Here is a 6,865-nt window from a genome sequence, read left to right as displayed (position 1 = left end):
AGCTGAAAATCTATCCTAACTATTTTGTATCTAAAGATTCTAAATGGTCCTTCATTTATATCCCCTTTTTTGTTTAGTTTTGTCAAAGATGGGTATAATCTAGTCCATCCAAATTTCAGGCTTGGATTCTTCTTGGCTGCTCTTTTATCATCTCATAAATTCTGATGACTAACTGGATAACCTACTTCCTGGATTGACTTGGCTCAATTGAAACTTCTGTCTATTCACTGCACCAGCCTGCAGACTCCTAAACCTGGCATACAGCTCTGAACTGGCAGAGAGAAGCAAGAATCGGGGGATTAAAAACGGACATTCATCCCTGCCAAAGAGCCTGAATGTCAGGGCACCTGGAAATCCTACAGAATAATATTTCCTTCCAAGGCTCCTCCAATCCTTCTTTTATTTTTTGTGCTATTTCTGCTCTTATTGTTCCAGTTCTAATCTATGTGAAGATCAATGCACATAACCAGCCAAACACGATTCCTTCCTAATTATTTTAAGCTTCTAGCTATGTGGCTTATTGTTTCCAGTGGTCAATACATGACACTACTACAAAATATATTCTTATGAGTTGTTACTGAGCACAGCAGTATCTTTTGTAGGTTCAGCTGAATGGTGTAACATAACCACAGCCACATTTCCACTTAAAGCAAGTGCATTCGGCTTCTACTAACATATGTATGGTTTATGCTTTGAGATTTCTGTAGCATTCCAATAAGTTATTTATAATCTTCTTTGTTACTAAAAAATTTAAAGTAGCTTGTTATATGATATCACATACATTCACTTATCTCATTTTAGCTCCCAATAAAGTTAAAATTGCAAATAATATTAAAAGTTGGGTAATTGGAGTGAGGTGAAAATAAGTCATACAGTTAAAACAGGGCCAGGAATAATGTCCACTGAAAGTGTGGAGTACTCTCTAATTGATGAGCTGTAAAACTGGATAGTATGAAGGAAAAAAATTTATCACAAAGTTTGCAGTGCTTACTGGAAATAACCCAAACAAAAGAAGTGCAAGAATTGTTCTTCCTGAAACCAGACATAGCACTATCTACAGAAACACATTTCATAGGGCTATGTCAACTAGTGTCATTTCTGTAAGGTATTAGATTCAGGCCAAAGCACAAGCTACAGGAAATCAGAGTGATTAGAACTAGGCAAGGAGGTCTCCAAAGGCATTGTTAACTTTAGAGAGATGTTTCACGATGTCTTTAGGAATGGGTAGAGAACATGACTTTCAAGTAATCTTCCATAAAAATAATTTCTTCAACCAAGTTTTCATTTTTATCACCAGCAAGTCACTAGAAATGTTATGTGAAAAATCACTTCCATAGTGCTTTTTTACAGTAGCAGTTAAGAAGTGAACTGTGTTTTAGCAGAGGGTAGCTGTAGTGAATAAAACACTCATGATAGTTAGCTTAAAATATTTATAAAAATCATAAAATAGCTAAACTTTAAAAAAGTAGCTTCTTCATACACACTTTAAAATTAGTAACAAATCACACTGATAAATAAATAATAAGCTGGGCATGATGCTCTCTTCCTGTCACCCATGATCTGAATATAGATGGGACCTGTGACTTGCTTCAAACCAATATGTGTGACAAAAATACTAGGATATTGCCTCTCTGATACAGCTCATAACACTTCCTTCTCGTGTGTGTGGCCAGCTTTTAGACATTCTTTGATGACTTGGTAAAATAAATGCACATACTGAGGTAGCCTAATGTGAAATGTCTTGGCTATTTTTCTTTCATTGCTGAGACAAAATATTCAATGTCCAAAGACAAAGAAGAAAAGATTTGTTTAGCTCACAGTTTGTGGACATTTCAGTCCATTCCCATCTGGCTCCAGGGCAGAGTGGCACATGTCAGAGGGCAACAATTCTTGGTGGTAGAAGATAGCAAAAAGGGCAAAAGGGAAGAGCTGCAGAGAGCAAGCCTCTTTCTCTTCTGTATATTGTATGCGTGCCATCCTCCCAAAGGTGGGTGCAGCACTAGCACTCCCACCACCAATAGGCTCTGACAGAGCAAGAATGAGAAAAGGGTACAATCTCATGCCTTAAAAATACGTCCAAGATACTCAAGGTCATCAGACTTATACAAATAATAGAGTCTACAAAAAAATACAGAATAACATAGCAATGTTACATTTTTATTCAAGCAAACAAACAAAGATCTAGAGAATTTCAGCAGAAAAATAATAGACATTGCTAAGTGCATTTCCATTCAGCTTTAGGTATTTGGAGTACTGATATTTGATTGGAGATATGCTTGCTGTTCTTAGAGTAACCGTCAAAATAGACAGGAAAAGTATACCATGCTCATGATCCCCATTGGTCCAATGAAAACTGAGAAGGGAACAGGGTCAAATTTTTCATTCCTTGGATGATGCTAACTTTGTTTTTCTTCGTACTTGCCTAGAAACAGAGGAGATAGATATGGAAAGGGTAGAGTTCAATGGCCTTCTCTCCTGTACCTGAGTGTATAGGTTCTAGCAGTTTTATTATTAATATAAAACAAATACATGCTCAAAACAAAATTTTAAGTAATTATGCAAAATTATCTCATGCGCATCATCTGATTATAGTGCAATGAAGTAGGAAAGTAATGAGGAAGGGAACCACAGCATCTCCATAATCACATGGAAATTAAATAACACCCTTCTGAATAAGCAATGGGTCACAGATGCAATTATAGGATATCTAGAGTCCAACGAAAAGGCAAATATAGTATACCAGAACCTATGCAATGAAATGAAAGCAGTTCTAAGAGGCACAGTAAGAGCACTGAATTCTCATATCAGGAAAACAGAATGAACCCAAGTTAAAAAAAAAAACCCTAAAGCTGCATCTTCTGTTTCTAGAAAAAGAAGTGCAAGTCAAGCACAAAACCCATACAAGGGACGAATCAAAGAGATCAGAACAGAAATTAACACCATGTAGACTAACAGAACATTACAAAGAATTTGAAGAGTGGCTTTTTAAAGAATAAATGAAATTTATAAGCTCATAGCTAACCTTATCCCAAAAAAGGAAAAAAGAAAAAAACTCAAATTCATGCAATGACAAATGAAATGTGTGAATTCACCTTAGACTCTATGGAATTTCAGAACATTATCAATTCCTACTGCAAAAATGCTCACTCTCATAGGATGGAAAACACAGAAGAAATACTCATATTCCTACAAACTTATTAATTGCCAAAGCTGAATGAAGAGAATATAAAAATTGTGCTTAACCAATTATCAGTTAATAAAATTGAAAATGAAATTTAAAACTTACCAACAAAGAAAATTCCAGGTTCTGATGGATTGACCACTAAATTCTACAAGAAATTTAGAGATTTAACACCAGTACTCCTGAAATACTTTAATGGAATTTAAAAGGAAACAGTTTTCCTAACTCATTCCTTGAGGCAAGCATTATCCGGATAACAAAATCAGAGAAAGACCCAACCAAAAAAGAGAACTACAGGCCAATCTCCTGAATGAACATAGGTGCAAAAATCGTCAATAAGACCAGGGAGATGGCTTAGTGGAATAAGCGCTTCCCTGGCAAGCTCAAGGGCCTGAGTTCAATCCCTGGTTCCCCCCCCCAAAAAAAAAAGTAAAAAGAAAATCGTCAATAAGATACTAGCAAACAAAATGCAGCAAATCATCTAAAATATTATACGCCATGACTAGTTGAATTAAACCAAACAAAGCAGGGATGATCCAATGTACACAAGGCAATAAATGTAATTCAACACTTCAAAAGAACCAAGGACAAAAATCAAATGACCATCTCAACAGATGCAGAAAAATATTTGCATTAAGACCAATACACATTCATGATAAAAAAATACATTCAATATATGGTCTTTACCTCAATGTGATAAAATCCATCTATGACAAACCAATAGCCTACATCATACTAAATGGACAAAAACTTAAAATTTTCACTCTAAAATCAGGAACAAGACTAGTCTTCCCACTATCGTTGCTCCTTTTCTTTTCTTTTTTTCTTTGGCGGTGAATAGGAATATGATTTTATTTTTCCACTATAACTCCTTGTGTTAGGAAGGGTTCCATGTTGGCAAACTTGTGTAAATATTAGGCTAGGAATTCTCAAAAATCTTTGCGTTCTGCTCAATAGAAGATGTGTCAGTGCTAGCTGAGCAGAACAGAGCAGGACCCTCTGGCAAATTGTCAGCGAATGTGTTATGGCAGAAGTTCCAACTCTCAGCTGATGATGAGTGGAGAAGCTATGCTAAATTTTTTTAGACAAGGTCCATGATGCAGTTCAGGCTGATGTTGAACTCGCCATATAGCACAGGATGACCCTGAACTCATCACTCCTTTTCAATATAGTTCTAGAAACATTAGTCAGAGCAATTTAGCAAGAGACAGAAATAAAAGGAGTAAAACTTGGAAAGAATGAAGTGAAATTATCATTATTCACAAATGACATGACACTATACACAGAAGATTCCAAACACTATACAGGAAGACTTCTAGAATTAATAAGCAAATTCAGCTGTGTACCTGGATACAAAGTCAACATTCAATAATCAATAGCATTCCTATACACAAACTATAAAGTTCCTGGAGAAAAAGAAGGGAAATAATACCTTTCACAATAGCAACCAAAAAATACTGAAGTACTTATAAATCAATCTAACAAAGGAAGGAAAACATTTATACATTGAAAACTGCAATATTTTGAAGAGAGAGATTGAACAGGATATTAGAAGATGGAAAGATATCCCTTGTTCATGAATAGGAATAACCAACATAGTGAAAATAGCCACAACCTCAAAGCTGTGATACAGATTAATGCAATCCCTATGACAATATCATTAATATGTCTCACAGATATAGAGAAAACATTATTGAATTTCATTTGGTAACAGAAGAGACCTAGAATAGCAAATGTAACCCAAAGCAACAAAGGCAAGGCAGAACACATTACAATTCCATACTTGAAGCTATAGGACAAAGCTATTGTGATAACTTAAGCATGGTATTGGAAAAAAAAAGCCAGATCTGAGGATCAGTGGAATAGAGTAGAAGATGAAGACATAACTAAAAAAACACTCAGTCAGCGTATCTTTGACAAAGGGGCCAAAAATGTTTGAGGGAAGAAAGATAGCCTCTCTAATAAATGGTGCTGGAAAAACTGGGTATCCACATGCCAAAGACTAAAAGTAGACCCATGTCTACCACCACACAGAAAACTACAGTCAAAATGGATCAAAAATCTAAATATTGAAACAGAAGCACTAAGTCTACTAGAAAAGAAAGTAGGTAGAAATCTTGAATACCTATGGGTGGACAGAGAGTTCATGAGTAAAACAGAAATTACATGGAAAGTACTTCAAATAATCAACAAGTAGGATCTCATTATATGAAAATATTTTCCACTTCAAAATTAATGATGAATGGAGTGAAAATCCAATCCAAAGAGTAGGGGAAAGGTTTTGCCAACAGTCCCTTAGACAAAGGATTTAAACCTAGAATGTATAAAGAATTAAAAAAATTCAGGCCCCTAAAATCAAAGACCCAATTCTAAAATGAGCATATGAGATGAACGTGCACATCTCAGAAAAACAAATACAAGTGGCAAATAAATCTATGATAAACTGTTCATTGGTCATTCAAGAAATGCAGATTAAAACAACACTGAGATTCAATTTCACTCCAGAGAGAATGGCTATCCCCAAGAAGTCTGTCAAAAACAAATGCATGAAGGTCTATGAGGTAAAAAGGAATCCTTCTCCACTGTTTGTGGGAGTGTAGACTGGTACAACCATTGTATAAATCAATGTAGAGATTCCTCAGAAAAGTAGGATTGGAGGTCCCATTCAACTCAGCTATTCCCCTTCTGTGTATTTTCTGAGAAAAATTGAAAACATCATACCACAAAAATATATGTGCACCCATGTTTCTAGCAGAACAATTTATAATAAATAAATCTTGGAAACAACCCAAATGCCTATCAACCAAGGAATGGATTAAAAAAAAGATATGATTTTTTTAGAATAAAATACTACTCAGCTATAAAGGATGAACTCAAGGATTTTATAGGTAAATGTATGCAATTTGAATCCATACTAATAAATGAAATAAATCAGACTCTCATGTGCAAATGTCATAGTCTTACTAATGTAAGATACTGAAAGAATAAATAAGATTCAAAATGTTTTGATTTTTTGAAAGAGGAAAAAACTGTCAAAAGCAAAAGAGCTACTGAAATGGGAGAAAAGAGAAAGAATGAAAAGAAAACACACACACACACACACACACACACATACATGACAGCTAACAGAATGATACTACTAATTTCTATGAGTTCAATGAAAAGGACAATTTGTACTTATATTGTTTCATCAATTTTTCATGCTATATTTTGTAATTTGAGTAACCACTTTGAAGATATCAATACATATATTTTTGATCTTCTATTATCTTATTTTAAAATTATATATCATTGTTTTTATTATTTTTTCTCTTTAAGATGCAAATAAATTTAAGTTACCAATAAGGAGTACTGGGATAGGGGCGATGGCTCAATGGAATAAGCACTTCCCTGGCAACAGCAAGGGCCTGAGTTCAATCCCCGGTTCCGAAAAAAAAAAGAAAAGAAAAGAAGAGAAAAGAAAAAAAAGGAAAGGAAGAGACGGAGACTGAGCGGTCGGTGCCGCGTTGCTGACCTCGAGCAGCAGTCAACTCCACGTAGAACCTGGGAGCAGGGGATTCGGAATCGAATCTCTTCTCTCACCTCTCCTGTGAGATTTTTTTGATCTTCAGCTACAGTTTTTGTCACTGTAAGCAACTTTATCATCAAACACAATGGCTAGCAATGTTACCAACAAGACAGATC

This window comes from Octodon degus, unplaced genomic scaffold, assembly GCF_000260255.1.
Source record: "Octodon degus isolate 3935 unplaced genomic scaffold, OctDeg1.0 scaffold00110, whole genome shotgun sequence".
Taxonomy (NCBI): Eukaryota; Metazoa; Chordata; class Mammalia; order Rodentia; family Octodontidae; genus Octodon; species Octodon degus.
The sequence above is the reverse complement of the archived record's forward strand: the minus strand, read 5'-3'. Positions refer to the sequence as shown.